The sequence below is a fragment of the Tachysurus vachellii genome, chromosome 8, assembly GCF_030014155.1.
Source record: "Tachysurus vachellii isolate PV-2020 chromosome 8, HZAU_Pvac_v1, whole genome shotgun sequence".
In the NCBI taxonomy this organism is placed as follows: domain Eukaryota; kingdom Metazoa; phylum Chordata; class Actinopteri; order Siluriformes; family Bagridae; genus Tachysurus; species Tachysurus vachellii.
In genome coordinates, this window is record NC_083467.1 from 22885494 (window position 1) to 22901942 (window position 16449).

The following is a 16449-nucleotide window of genomic DNA, read 5'->3' on the forward strand; positions in this document are numbered from 1 at the left end:
AAAATCCCTATCATGTGAATGTATAAAAGCTAAAATGGCTTGCCATACCATATCACTGTGTTTTATAGTATGCATGAGAGCTGTGAGAGCTGTGGGATGTGCATTCATATTGACCTGGCATTATGCCCATTCCAATGTAAATCCAATGGTTTCCATATTGCATTAACATTGTCATTTAGGAGTGCTATCACGCTACTTTTTGTACTGGTCCCCACACAGATGTTTCTGCTGGAAAGCACGCGTGTTATTTCGTGCACGATTGCACGTGCATATGAACGCATGTTCACACGCGGTGCGGTTATCGAGCTGCCGTTTATAAACACCGTAGCCAATAATAAATAAAAAAATAAACACCGTTGCCCTTGGGCGTTTATTCACGCGAATGTTCATGCAATAAATTGTTGTGTGACAGACAGGCCAAGAGATGCACTGGCAGCACTGCACAGTTAATTTAGCTAGTCATATAGAGAATACAGAATCACATCAACTTAACTTTACTGTTATTTGCTCTTGCTGACAACAAACGTGAAGAGAACACAAGTTTACCTGATTGCTGTTCTTGCATTTCACTCTCATTTTGTTTCTTTTTTCACTTTTCATGGCCAGATGGATAGCTCTGCTTCATATTGTCATCTACACAGTAAATATTAACACGCGCTGTAAAATGAGGCAGGAGGAGGCGGGGCCTTATGTAATTTGCGGGGCCCTACGCAACTTGCGTAGTGTGTGTATAGGGCCGATCGGCTCTGATCATGTTTAACAAACTCAGTGTAACAAATTAGCAGGGCCCTTCCTCTCTCATGCTAGAGGAGGAGTATTGGGTCCTGCTGATCAGCAGCAGTACAAATAAATTGTGAACCTTTTTACTCTTGCTCATGCCTACCAGTGTGATACTGGTAGGCATGGGGGGATGTCGTGGCCTAATGGTTAGAGAGTCTGACTCCTAACCCTAAGGTTGTGGATTCTGTTCATAATATTAGCAAGTATACTAGATGATAATACAATAATACAATAACCAAATAACCACAAAGTAAAGGCAGACAGTTCATGTAGTTGCTAAATAAAAGAGGGTTAATGTGTTAATTTTTACTGCTTTTTTAAAAAATTCAGTTACTTGTACAAAGACACGTGATCATTTAATTTTTCTATATTAATAAACTGCAGCATTTTCAGGTCCCGATATACAGCACCATTTACATTGACTACAAATCTCTATGTGAGCAATTGCATAGATTCATTAGAAGCATTAAAAATGTAAAGATATTTGCTAAAGTGGATTATGGAACATTTTTAGATGGTGAACTTAGTACCACATTTGCCACAATGAGGCAAGAACAGCAGAAACCAAATTCTGTAAAAAACTGTTTTGTAAATCATGAATCTTGCACAAATTTCACAAGACCAATCTTTCTTAAGAGAGATGCACCCAACATTTAACACGCAAGACGGAGCTGGAGGTTTGAATGACAGAAGAACAATAAGATTACTGTAAGTGAAACTCATGGCAGACTCTGATAAGGTTGTGGTGTCTAACTTTAAAATGAGGAAATATTGTTGCAACTGGTTACAGTAATTCCTGATCAGGACTTCCTTTCACTCACATTATTATATTGAAATATTCAAAACTGTGTTATTTGCATACAGTACTGAAGTCGAGCACATTTGGATGACCTGTGATTTTACATGTGTTTGAGTCTCATTCATTCACTCAGGTTTTTTGCTGTTTTACATAATAATGTATTTGTGTTATCTGAAGTGAGATGAGCTTTTTGAGTGAGCTTTTGTGTGTCAGGCTCGTTTGATAATGTTGAAATGAAGGTTTGAATGACAGAAGAACAATAAGATTACTGTAAGTGAAACTCATGGCAGACTCCGATAAGGTTGTGGTGTCTAACTTTAAAATGAGGAAATATTGTTAGTATATATTTTTAAAAAAGTCCTCCATTGTAGCAGCAAACATCTGACCAACTGGTTACAGTAATTCCTGATCAGGACTTCCTTTCACTCACATTATTATATTGAAATATTCAAAACTGTATTTGCATACAGTACTGAAGTCAAGCACAAAAACCACCATGGCTTTAGTTAGTATTTGGTTAGTATTTGGATGAACTGTAATTTTACATGTGTTTGAGTCTCATTCATTCACTCATTCATTCACTCAAGTTTTTCCTGTTTTACATAATAATGTATTTGTGTTATCTGAAGTGAGATGAGCTTTTTGAGTGAGCTTTTGTGTGTCAGGGCTCAGCCATACTCTTGATGACAGTTAAAGTGAAACTCTAGAGCACAATGGCATTAACGGTTATGGCAGGATCCTCAATGTCTGCTTTACTCTGCACCATTCTCAGCTCCAGCTGTGCAGGGCTCGGTCTCTGGTCAGGACCAGTCATGTCTGACGAGAGAAAATGAAAGTGTTTCATTCAAGAGCTTTGTATAACTCTTAACCCATAGAATCACAGTACTCTGTTTCTATCACACCCACTGTTTATTAGGGATGTAGTAGATTAGCGGTTAAGGTGTTGGGCTACCAATAGGAAGGTTGTGAGTTTGATTCCTACGTCCACCAAGCTGCCACTGCTGGGCCCCTGAGCAAGGCCCTCAACCCTCAATTGCTCAGTTGTATAAAAATGAGATAAAATGTAAGTCACTCTGGATAAGGGCATCTGCTAAATGCTGTAAAAAAAAGTTTATAAGCCCAGAGCTGTTTATCTATAGTACTAAGGGAGTTATTCTGGGATAATCTTTAGTCTTACCCTTGGCGTAGGCAATAGTCCTGTTAATGCTGCATCACTGAAACAGTTTTCTCACAGGCTGCCTGTTAAAACACCACAAACGTTTATAATTAGCTGTAGAGACCCATATAAAGTGTTTCTGAAGCTCTTTGCTGTGCACTATGTTGCTTCTGTTTAAGTCTTTCACAGAATTATAAGTGAATATATTACTGCAAGTCTAAAATCATCTTGCAACTGATACAAGATGAAGTTACTGCCAACTATAGCAAACATTCACTTCTAATCAGCCAATCATGTGGCAGCAGAACAATACAAAAAAAAGTCATGCAAATACAGAGCAACAGCTCAGTTAACCATTCCTATCAAACATTACAATGGATAATTTCCCATATAACAGTTTATTTAGCTCTTTATACAAAACAAAGGCCCCTGACCTGTATCTGCTTGTTTTATGTATTGTGCTGCTGCCACATGATCAGTGAACTGCCTGAATAAGCAGGTGTACAGTTATTCCTCATAAAAGTGGATGTGTGCAAGTGTTATTCAATAGTATGTTAACTTAAGAACCAATTTCTTTACATTTAACCAAAAAAATGGTAATACAGGATATGTTCAAACTTTTGCATGACTGTGTGGGAAGTTTAAAATATACCTAGAGTCTAAATTCATTCACTTCAACTTTTATACTATTTGTAGAGTAAACAGATATCTGGGATATATTTATATTAGCTACAAAATATAACCCAACAACCCAACCCACATGTCAGCATAGTACAAAGTGTGTTTACCAAGAAATAAAACTAAAACTCAGTCATGCATCTGTACACACATGAACCTGAAACATTGAGGCACATAAATTGTACAATTAAGTTAAATGTTTTCAAATTTGTCTTAGTAAAAAAGGTATCAAAATAAAGCTTCATTTTTGGGTTATTACATCATCTTTGCTATTATTAAATACCTCCATTCTGAATATTATATATTATAATAACATTCTGAATACAAAAATTGTACTCAAGTTAAAGTACTGTTACTTCAGAATAATATGACTCAAGTAAAAGTAAAAAGTAGACATCCAAATAATTACTTGAATAAGAGTAAAAAAGTACTTGGTGAAAAAACTACTCAAGTACTCAGTAACGTCTGTTGAGTAACGTCTGATTTATTTTTTAACACAAGACAACAATCAGACAGACAAAAATACAAAATAATCTTTAGGCAAATTATGGCTCATCCAATCAATAAAATAAATTAAAATTAATTAATTACAAAATAGCTTAAATTAAAATAATTCAGGTAAATTCAAGTACAGAGAACATGCAAACTCCACACACAAGGCGGAGGCGGGAATCGAACCCCCAACCCTGGATGTGTGAGGCGAACGTGCTAACCACTAAGCCACCGTGCCCCGTTTATATTTATTTATTTTTTAAAATTACTGCTTGTTTATTTGGTGAAGCATGCACCAGGTTTAGCTCAGGATGTACTTCATAACAAATTATCAAAAATATAATCTAATAAAATTATTACTGTGTAATAACTATAAAATAATAATGTGGTTCAATTATTAGCCAAAACTGCTACATATTTAGGCACAGAATACTCAACTATGTAATAGAGTAAGGGTTGTAAAGCTGTGGGGGGAAAGAAGACTAAAAGACACGGTCATTTGGCTGTAGCTAAATATAACACCCAACCTCACTAATGTTCTTGTGTCTGAATAATCACAAATCCCCAAAGCTATGCTCTAAAAGTACTGGAAAGCCTCGACAGAAGAGTGGAGCTCATAACAACAGCAAATGGGAACTACTGTATATCTGGACTGAAATTTTCAACAAGCACATATGGGTTTGATGGTCAGCTGTCCAGTCTTTTGGTGTAATATATTTAAGCATAGCATAGCTTATTATTTTCCTTGTCTAGTATAGGTCTAGAATTTCTGACATTTCAAAATTGTCTTCACGCCCTTTGGCCTTGCTTTATCACATCACAACTGCCAGTCTTTATCTGTTATATACAGGACACACCAAATACTAGAGAATCAATTTGCTGATACAACACCCAGAAAATACCAAATGGCTGATACACAATAAGACATTTTTTCTACAGCAGAAAAATTCCCAGACCTACACAAGAACAATAAATAGACAGAATGTGTAACAAAATGGTCCAACAAGATTTGTAACATAAAGGTCCAGTTTATAAGGTTTGTTGACTAATCTGCTGCCATGAGCATGATCCTTCAACAGGACAACAACCAGGTCTAAATAATTCCTGTAGCGAGAGGAAGACACCAAGGCATCTGAAACAAGACAACATCACAAACATAACTTTTTTTAACATTTCCTCAAGTGATTACACCTGGATGCTTATTACAGAACCTTATTTCATCTCATCTACTGCAGAACTGGGTGAAGCCAAATTTACCAGGGGTCTCATTTTATAAAGCGTGCGTACGCACGAAACGGGGCTGGAAACGTATGTACGCCAGTTCCCACGCAAAGGTTGTGATCTATAAAAAACAAACTTGACGGGAGAACGTGCGCACCTTTTCAGCAAACTTTGAGAAGTGCGTACGCACATTCTGGAGACAAAGGGAATTGGCGACACAGATGGTGAGGTCGTGAACTGAAGAAAATAAATGTGAGAAGAACGATTATAAGAATTAATGACATTTAATTTTCACTCCATTTCATACGTTATATCCACATTATCATGAAGATTAAATCCAACAGTGTTGTTTGTGCCGATTGTTTTAGGCTATATACATGTAGTAAAATCCAAACGTAATTCAAAATGTATCCAAAAATAAAAAATAATACTAATAATCAGCGCTGCCTTACAGTCACATTGTCCACAACAGAAGCGCAGGAGGAGATGGCGCGACTACATGTGATACAAAATAGCATGAAATACCCTTTTATTAGAGAACTGCAAAACACAGTGTAAAAACGAAATATTTTCCTTAATGTACATATATCATAAAATGGCAAAGTCTGCATATACAGTCATGAAGCACAATCGCTACTCATCATCGGTCCTAACTATTACGGTGTTCATTACAAAACCGTCATGAAGAAGTATGTGTTCACTATAACATTTTCGTCTTAAATTTTCGCCCACAAATTAATTCTGTGATTTTTAGGTGTTAACGATCAGTCTAATTGCTAGAAACATAAATCCTCCGGTGACCCGGGTATGTAATGCCTCATGATGGCACCGTTGAGAGCATGAGTTTTCAGGGACCATGATGATTTCCTGGCCCATTATGATGACTGGCTAATAAGCCGATTTAGATTCCCTAGAGCTGTGCTCTTAGATCTATGTGCTGAATTGGGTCCAGTATTAGAGAGGGCAACACGCCGGAACCATGCCATCCCAGTCCAAATACAAGTTCTCACCACTCTGGGGTTCTTGGCAACCGGCTGTTTCCAGCGGGAATTGGCAGACAGGTAAATTATTTATAGAAAAAAAAACTATAAGTAATCCTCAACTTTGTCTCTAAGACCTTTTTGTATATGAAATAATTCTATTGGAATCCATCATCTCACCCTATAGGTCTGGTATATCACAGCCGTCCCTGAGTGCCATAATATCTGTCGTTTTGAATGGTATACTTAATATGGGTAGTCGATACATCAGGTTCCCCTACACTGTGCGAGAACAGGCCGAAATTAAAATGCAATTTGCTGCAATGTCTGGTTTCCCAAATGTAATCGGCACAATTGACTGCGCTCATGTTGCTATAAGGGCACCATCTGAAAATGAATTTGCTTATGTTATTAGTGTGCATTTTATAAATGAGACCCCAGATGAGTGACTCTCTACAGACCATCTAAACAGTGTTTTAGGCTCATGGTATCAAGTCTGTAACCCAGTGAACCAGAGTTAATGTATTCAATGAGAGCGACTGTGATGGAAATTTTTACTAAGAAGCTGTTTGTGAAGTTCTGACCTTCTGTGTGCAGGACTAGAAGTTGGTTTTGACTAGAAATTGTTATTACTAGAGATTGTTTGTATAAACTTATTAGAGGGTCACAATGAGCTGGAGACGAGTTGTCTCATAAACAACTCTAGGCAGGCCTTGGTAAGGGTAAGATTATCCTGATCATGAGATGATCAGACGTTGTCCATCTAGCCAATGGTAGATGATGGTTTCCTTTCTTCAGACTCTGTGTTTGAATCATGTTTATAAAAACTCAGTGTAACAAATTATCAGGGCCCTTCCTCTCTCATGCTACAGGAGGAGTGTTGGGTCCTGCTGCTCAGCAGCAGTACAAGTAAATCGTTAAACTTTTTACTCTTACCCATGCCTACCAGTGTGATACGTTATTTTCTCAAAAACTTCTACAACAAGTCTTTAAAGCACTTTCGTACGTTGTTCTGCATAAGAGAGTCACATATCTCACAGAAACCTTCTGTTTGTTTAGTTCACTTTTTATTTAAACCTGTTTACATGGGTTTTTACATTTTTACATTTCAGTTCTTTAGTATTGTATATGCTTATTGTATGTTTTCATTTCAGTTCTTTAGTATTGTATATGCTGATTGTATGTTTTCTTTTTTGCATTTTTTTCTTTGCTAGCTTCACAGTAAAAATGATATAAAATGATATAATATAAAAAAAAAATATTGTTTAAATTAAATTTGTTTAAATTAAATTTGTAGATCTAACCACAGTAAGACTACACCGTTTACGTTAATTAGATGCACTGATAATGAAACTGGTATTGTGGACTGGACTAGAAATGTGATCTTTGAGCAAACCAAGTCAGATGAGTTCACATCACTTAATCCCACTCTCTTCGTGAGTCAGGACTGTTGGCCTCAATAGATTTCAGTGTACTAAAACATTTTTCTCAGTTTGCCTGTAATTTTAAGTTTTCTAAAGTGAGATGAGCTCTTTGAGTGAGCTTTTGTGTGTCAGGGCTCAGCCACACACTGGATGATGGTTAAAGTGAAACTCTAGAGTACAAGGCATTAACAGTTATGTCTGCTTTACTCTACACCATTCTCAGCTCCAGCTGTGCAGGGCTCGGTCTCTCCGGTCAGGACCAGCCATGTCTGACAAGCTTTGTATAACTCTTAACCAATATTATCACATAGTACTCTGTATCTATCATTCCCACTGCAATATCTCAAAACCTGTTTTGTTAATGAATAAAATTTTAAATTGTTTAAAGGGCATGCATTAGAAAATGTGTTTGGAGAAATAAGTGTCAAGTGTCATGTGTTTTAGTCTTATCAAAGTGTACAAAGAATTTAACATTAAAAGAAAAGATATTCTTGTAAAGAAATAACCAGTGTTGTAATGTAACGGAGTACAAATACTTCGTTACTGTACTTAAGTAGAAATTTCACGTATCTGTACTTTACTTCGCTATTTAAATTTGTCAACTTTCACTTTTACTTCACTACATTTCCTAGATAAAATGTATACTTTTACTCCGTTATTTTTCCACTAAACATCTTCGTTACTCGTTACTACAAAATAAACATCACCTTTTTTTCCCCTGCCATTTTGAGAGCAAACTTGACACAAATTGTTTACTCAAATAATTTTGTTCCTACTGGGAAACCTTGAGGTATTTTCATCCCACTCACATGCGCTTTTGACGAAAATACCGTATTGAACTCAAGCGAAGCGAACACGCACATTAAAAAGACACACAAACTTCGATATGAACGTACTGTAAGAGCCGCATGAAACCGGGCAAAGAGGGTTGGCCGCCCCTGTCATAGACGACCACCCAGATGATAGTGGTGAACTCGGTGAAGAAGATAACGTTATACACCCCTGGCCGTATTTGCAAGAAATGTTTCTGTACATTGGAATGAAAGATTGTTCCTACCGGATGAAGTGCCTCTTATGCCTACCGAAAATCACTGAAATTTTACTTTTTACTTTTACTTCAAATACTTAAATACATTAAATATCAGAAAATTACTTTAGATACTTTAAGACTTTTACTTGAGTAATATTCTAAAAGGTAACTTTCACTTCTACCAAAGTCTTTTTCTAGTACGATACTTGTACTTTTACTCAAGTATTGCTTTCTAGTACTTTATACAACACTGGAAATAACAGAATATTATTGGGATGTTGGAATATTATTGGAAGGGTATTGTGTAGAAAATAGGGTGAAATAGATCTGAATGTTGATCATTCAGTAATTTGTTTTAGTAAAAACAATTAGAAAAGTTTAGAAAACATTTCCTTCTTCTTTTCGCACTCCTCCATTACTTACCCCCACCTCCATTTTTCCTTCTTCTTTCCCCATCAAGGCAGTCCCATTTTCCCTGGCTTGTTCTTGTGGAATAATAATAATATAATACTGTTTAATAAAGTGGTAGCTCAGTGCTGAAGGTGTTGGGCTACTGCTCAGAAGGTCATGAGTTTTAATATTAGCACCTCTGACCTGCCACTGTTGGGCTCTTAACCCTGAACTGCTCAGATGTATCAATTAAATAAATGTAAACCACTCTGTATGAGGGTGTCTACCAAATGGTATAAATGGAATATTAACATTGGTTTTCACCCAGATTGGGGATGGATACTGTTTTGAGTCCATTTTTTCTCAAGGTTTCTTCCTCTGACCATCTGAAGGAGATATTTTTTCCTATTGTCTGCTCTGGCTTGCTGAGTAGTAATCTAAATCTGCATCAAGATTTCTGTAAAGCTGCCATGTGATACTGTTTGTTACACAAATTTAATCGAAAATGACTTTTGAAATGTAGTCTAATAATATCATCATCTGTTCAGGATTGGCGTGGACTGTGAACTGTGGATGAATGAACAATGGAACTAGGGTGACTGTATGATATGCTTGTTCCAATAAAAGACACGCAACAACATATAAAGAACATTTGCCTTTATTGACACGCGTCAATTAATATCTCACTCCCCAGACACGATTCACCTCTGACTTTAGTGTAAAGTCATTACAATTAAGTCAAAAAACTTTGCTTCACTGGAGTAATGGAGGCCATTTGGATTTCGCCTATCTGTTTCTGCATGAGGACATCGCTTTGTTGAGACATTTTGGATATCTTTGGTTTAACATGGAAGAGATTTCTGCCTGTTTGCTGGATTTATATTGCTGTTGGATTTACGCTGCACACACGTTTGGACATTAACGCAAGTCAAGCCTGGTCGACTGGATTATAGGTACGTTTGCTGATATAACATTAAATGGCCATTTTAAAATTGTGTGCACACATTTGGGTTTAAAGCGTAATTCCAATGCATTGGTTGCCAAAGACAAACAGACTTTGCTCATTTTGATGAATTGTATGTTTGTTCACAATTGTTTGCAACATGGAAAATGAAAAGTGTAAGAATGATGAAGGGTTTACTGAGTCAATTCAAAGTTTGCCAAATGTTGAAACCGAGTCTGTAAAAGAGAAAAGACCTGTTAAATTAACTGCTAAAGCTTTAATGGACAAAATTGATACTTTGCAAAAGTTAAGAAAGGTTAAGTTAAACAAGGCTCAGAAATTAATAGAAACTGGTAACAGGTTATTAAGCCATGGCAAAGAATATGAACCTGAGGTTTGTGTGGTTTTTGAAGACTTTAAAAAGATCTGTGTAGAGGCTAAAGAAGCCCATGGGTCATTATTGGTTATGTTACCTGTTGATGAAGCTGAAAAACATGAAATATGGTTTAAAGCAAAGATGATACAAAATAATGAGTTTGTTAAACGTGTCAATGAGTGGTTAATGGATGTAGCACAGGGTTACACAGCGTCTGGGGGAGGTGATGTAAATAATGACATTTGTCCTGGAGACAGCATCTCAAATGTTTCTCAAACTTCCTCCAAAAGCAGTAAACGTATTTTACGTAGTGGCAGGAGCTCATCCATTTCCTCAGCACGTATACAAGCAGAAGCAGAAAAGGCAACACTTTTGGCACTTTCTGAGGTATTGAAAAGCAAGCATGCCATTGAAGCTCAGGAGGATGAACTGAGACAGAAAAAGGAACAGTTACAACTGGATGCTGAAATAGCAGCTTCTACAGCAAAGATTGCCAGATTGACAGGTGATGGAAGTTCAAGTTCAAAATCAAAGCAGAGTGATCAAAGGCGGATGCATGTAAGTCATAACCTCAGTTCTGATTCTACTCGACCCAAGGGTCTCAATCCTAGTGCCAATGAATATGTGCCATTGAGATCAGTATCAACGAATACAAATGGTGTGGCTGGAGCAACTACATCAAATCTCGTATCCAATCAGAATCAAGGAAGTAATGTTATTACTCTTCAGAATGATTCCCTGCAGGAAGTTTTGAAAAGACAAGTTGAATTAACAACCTATCTCATTCAGCAGCAAGAACATCCACATATCTTACCAAAAAGGGAGATTCCAATCTTTAATGGTGATCCATTGCAGTACATTTCATTCATTAGAGCATTTGAACATGGCATTGAGGAAAAAACCAACAATGATAAAGATCGTTTGTATTTTCTTGAGCAGTTTACTATGGGGCCACCCAAGGACTTGATCCAAAGTTGTCAGCATTTACCCCCTGACAGAGGCTATGCATTGGCCAAAGATTTATTAAAGGAACACTTTGGTAACGATTTCAAGGTATCTAATGCCTATTTGGAGAAAGTGTTGAACTGGACTGCTTTAAAGGCTGAAGATTTACAAGGATTACAGGCTTATGCTTTGTTTCTACGTACCTGTTGTAATACTATGAGTGAACTTTCTTACATGCAAGAGCTCAATATGCCTAGTAACATGAAAGCTGTGGTGACAAAGTTACCTTATAAGCTCAGAGAGCAATGGAGATCCAAGGCTTGTCAGGTTATGGAATCAAGTCAAAGCAGACCAAAGTTTTCACATATTGTGGAGTTTGTTGAAAAACAGGTTAAGATTGCAACTGACCCTGTGTTTGGAAACATTCAGGACAAACAAGGTACAGGTAAACTTAAGGGTCAATTACGTAAACCATTTAAAGGGACTAGTTTTGCCACTGATGTTGCTGCTTCAGTTCCAACAGGGAAAGCAAGCAACGTGCCATCACAGCAAGGATATCATTTTGTATCCAAATCAAGTATAAGCTGTCTGTTTTGTGCAAATCAACATTCATTGGAAAAGTGTTTTGCTTTGAAGAAAAAGCCTCAGCGAGACAAAATTGAATTCCTGAAGGCCAAAGGAGTTTGCTTCGGATGCCTGAAATTGGGACATTTGAGTAAGGAATGTGAGAATCGTTTGATTTGTAATGTTTGTGGAGAAACACATCCAACAATCCTGCACATATATCGCAAAGAAACAACTGGGAAAGAACCAGAGGAAAAACACGAACTAGTGTCTGCTCAAACTTTGTGTCACACAGGGGCCGGGAATGAAAGAAGTGTAATGCCAATTATACCACTTCAAGTAAAATCTACCAAAGGTAAAACTCTAATGCAAACTTATGCCTTTCTAGATAAAGGAAGTTCAGCTACCTTTTGTTCCGATCGTTTGATGCAAGAGCTGAATTTGAGGGGAAAGAAAGTCAATATTCTTCTTCGTACTGTACCATGGGCCAAGAACAGTCTGTGTCCTGTAATGTCATGGATGGAACAATTTTACACCTTTATACCTGCCCCCTTACAGCCCCTTTCTAAATGCAATCGAGGAATTATTTTCAGCACGGCGGTGGAAAGTCTATGATCGGCAACCACACGCCCGCATGCCTCTTCTGCAAGCAATGGAAGAGGCATGTGGAGACATTGAGGTGGGATCCATCCAAGGGTGGATTAGGCACACAAGACGATATTTTCCCCGATGCCTAGCCCGCGAGGACATCGCCTGTGATGTCAATGAGGTCTTGTGGCCAGATCCAAACAGAAGACCTCAATAAGACCCCCACCACACACATACACGTGCACACACACAAAACAAGTGTGTTTTTTTCCCACAATAGCAGTGTATCCAGTATTTGTTTTGTTTTTTACTTTTGTTTTGTTGCTAATTGTCATGACTTGTGATTCTATTTTTCTTTATTTTATTAAGAATGTTTTTTCTGTAGAAACTCTTGTTTGATTACTGAATACATTTAAGCAAATCAATCTTTAAATAAATCTACTTTTGAGTTTTACAAAAGACTGAGTCTAAGAAAATTACAATATAAATAAAAACACAGTGTTTTACTGTATATAAAGCGCATCAGTGTGTTGCTGGTGATATGAAAGAGTAATTCAAATGGTGCTTGTGTGTATGGTTTTGTTACAAGAATTTCATTTTTAGAAAGGAGTGTTAAGTTTTGAATGCAGTGTTTCATTTTGGCATAGATGTGAGTTGTTAATCTCCATATGCTATGTCTGATTGGCTTGTGTGTAGAGTTTTGACATAATGAGCCAAATTCTGCAAAAAGCAATAGGCAAAACTGTAATGACATGCTGTATCACTGAAACACACAGGCTGTTCTCACAGGCTGCCTGTTATAACACCACAAACATTTATAATTATCTGTAGAGACCCAAATAAAGTGTTTCTGAAGCTCTTTGCTGTATACTGTGTTGCTTCTGTTTAAGTATTTTACAGAATTATAATTGGAGATGTTACTGCAAGCTTTGACAGTTTTTCTTACTGATCATTACCAAACTTACCGAACTTACCGATCATTGGACAAGACACCTGTTATTCAAGATATACAGGAGAATGAAAGGTGTCTTGTCCGATGATCGGTAAGTTTCCATTCACAAACTATACCAACCTCTTCCGGGTTGTCTGACTTGTCGTTGTGTTTTGGGATTTGTTAATGTGTTTTGGGATTTGTTAATTTGTTTTGGGATTTGTTAATGTGTTTTGTGATTTGTTAATTTGTTTTCAGATTTGTTAATGTGTTTTGGGATTTGTTAATTTGTTTTCGGATTTGATAATGTAAAAATATTAACAAATCCGTATACTGTATATACCGTATGTATACTGACTGTTTGCTGTCTGGAAAACATGCATCACCAGTGGAGCGTATGCTGAAATAATTGTTCATCACTAAGGTCTTCAGGGGTCATCACTAGGGTCATCACTAGGGTCAAATAAATATGAATATTAACTCAGCATTCACATGTATACAGCTTTATATTAAAAAAAACCTACAAGCTCTTTGCTAGTTTCAGTTGGATCTTTCTTTCCATTTCCTGTTAAGAAATTCAAATTCTCTATTCCTTGGACCAATCATGAAGTAACAAAAAGTGACAGATTTTTTTCTTCCCATCCTGATAAAGTAGTAATAATGTTAGTGTAATTCCTGGGTGTAAGTTGTGTTTATGTGCTGTAATTACTAATACAAAAGGAGTAACAACAGATGTTGGAATTTGGCAATGAATAACATGATTAAATATCAGTAAAAAGACTAATGCTGATTATGAGGACAGGGCAAAATTTAATTCTAAATGTTTTATGTACATTTAGTTTTGTTATGACTTCTGCCTTGATTAATACCAGAAGCATAAATTCACCTTAGCATCGAATTTCTTTAGCCTAACATTCAATTTAACACATTAGACTTTTTTGAGTATAATTTAAATTATAATTTTGGTGTCATCATTCTTCCTCTTCTTCTGACAACAACATCTTTACTACTACTACTACTACTACTACTACTACTACTACTACTACTACTAATAATAATAATAATAATAATAATAATAATAATAATAATAATATATGGTTCATGGTTCTGATTTCAGAACTCCTTAATGAATCATCTCTATCATCTGTATCTTTTTTTAAATGAATGCAATATATACTACATAGTGTTTAATTGTCAAAAACTTGTTATTAGATGAAAACATGGTGAACTTTTTATAAAATATCTGCTGGTCTCTCACCTGTGAAGACACACGCCACAGAAGAGACACACTGTGGCACACACTGTGCTTACTGAGAAATCTATGAGAAATCTATGCTTACTGAGAAATCTATTGCACTATATATAAAGAGCAATATGCAATTCACTGCATCATCAGTGACTTTTAACAACCAGTTAGCTACAATTTAAATTAGAAAATGGTCTTTTGTTTAACCTGCCAGTGACTTAAATGCCAAAAGACACGACCTGGTCTTCTTGCTGGCAAAATCGTTAAACAAAAATATTCAACATGATCATTTATAAAGTGCAATATGCAATTCACTGAATCATTAGTGACTTTTAACAACTGACAGCAGGTCATGTGACTCAGCATATAAAGTGTCCATCTTATCCTCACTAAGCTTCCCACTCCTCCCTCCACCTCCTCATCTGTCCTGCTGCTGCTACTAATACTCTCCTCTGCCTCATCTGCTGTTTGATGATCTCTTTCTGTGTCCTCCCTGACTGACTGACTTGAGGAGGGTCCGGGCTCTAGAATATCCAAAAGATAATTCATTCAGAACCTGTTCTACATGGACATAGTGTTTACCAAACCAATATACTGATATGGAGTGAGTTTGCCTACTTAATTATATTAATAGAAATAAGAAAATAAGAAATACCCTGCAACACCAGCATTTCCAGCAGTGTCCAACATTTCTCATGATCATGATCTTACTGGGAAAACTAGATTAAACTAAATGTGACTATTAGCTTAACAGCTGTATTTTGTGCTTGCCAGCTAGCTATGCACATACAGCATATAATGTCAGTTATGGTATGCACATTTCACTTCCATAAGCTTGCTGACTTCACATCAATTCTACTGTACCATGAGTTCTATCACACAAGACAAATCTGCAGTTTAACCTCAGATTTTATCTTTTACTTTTCCACAGCCCACTGCTTGTAAAGAAAACCCTTGTAATTATTCATAATTTCATACTAAATTTAATTTACACAAAAAGAACATAAGATGTTTGATGTTTGAAGGACTGGTTGCTTCAGGTCTTACAGGATCTTCTGATGTACTATCTCCCAAACCATCACTTTTCCGAAGAGTGGAATGTCACCCTACAGAGAAAGACAGATGAATCAGGAGCTTAATAAAATGTTTGAGGATTAAATGTGTGAACAGGAGCACCGTTGTACCTGTCTGAATGTGAGTGGCTTTCCTTGAGAAAGGAAGTCTGCATATTTACAGACAAAAACACCACAGTCATTGCCATACAACTATTTAGGAATTGCCTAGACACAATAGCAGAACATTTAGTCTTAAAATGACAATTCAGAGAAGACCCATATAATTCATTATATGGTGTTATACAAAATTTCTCATTTGGCCGATGGTCCATCTGGAAGCTTCCAAGATGCATCTTTTCTTGACCCTGCGCTCCTCTGTAAGGTAATTTCTGTTAAATAAAACAGAAGATGCATATCCAGATATTCAAAGATGAATGATTAAACCACAGAATAACAGCAAAAATAAGGAGACACTCACAACAACATGTGACAGATATCATCATGTCTCTGACTCATTGAGTCATAGTACTGTATGGTCTGGAATTTAAAATCAAACAAACTGATCATATCTGCGAAAAACAATATTGTTTAAGATTACCCATTCAATAATTTTTCAATATGTTGAACCACCCTTTTAGACAACACAAGAAATATGCAATTTTTTACTAATTAAATTGATTTTACACAAAAAGAAACAAACTTTAAAGCAGTGGTTCTCAATTGTGTGTCTGTTTATATAGAGTCATGAAAAACATGGAATTCATCAGCACTTGATGTCAAACTGGGGCACTAGGCAAAAACAGTCGAGAACCACTAGGTCTCATTCACTAAGCATTGCATAAATTTGTGCA

General features: G+C 36.5%; 1 protein-coding gene and 1 long non-coding RNA gene across 3 annotated transcripts in view; one reads left to right on the forward strand and one right to left on the reverse strand.

Annotated features, from left to right (window-relative positions):
• Positions 1-16449, forward strand: part of LOC132850403 (nectin-4-like) — a 107143-nt gene that overhangs the window by 39855 nt on the left and 50839 nt on the right. The gene's annotated exons all lie outside the window — the stretch shown is intronic.
• LOC132850409 (uncharacterized) overlaps positions 1-16449 on the reverse strand; it is a 65180-nt gene that overhangs the window by 14216 nt on the left and 34515 nt on the right. The window lies entirely within an intron of this gene.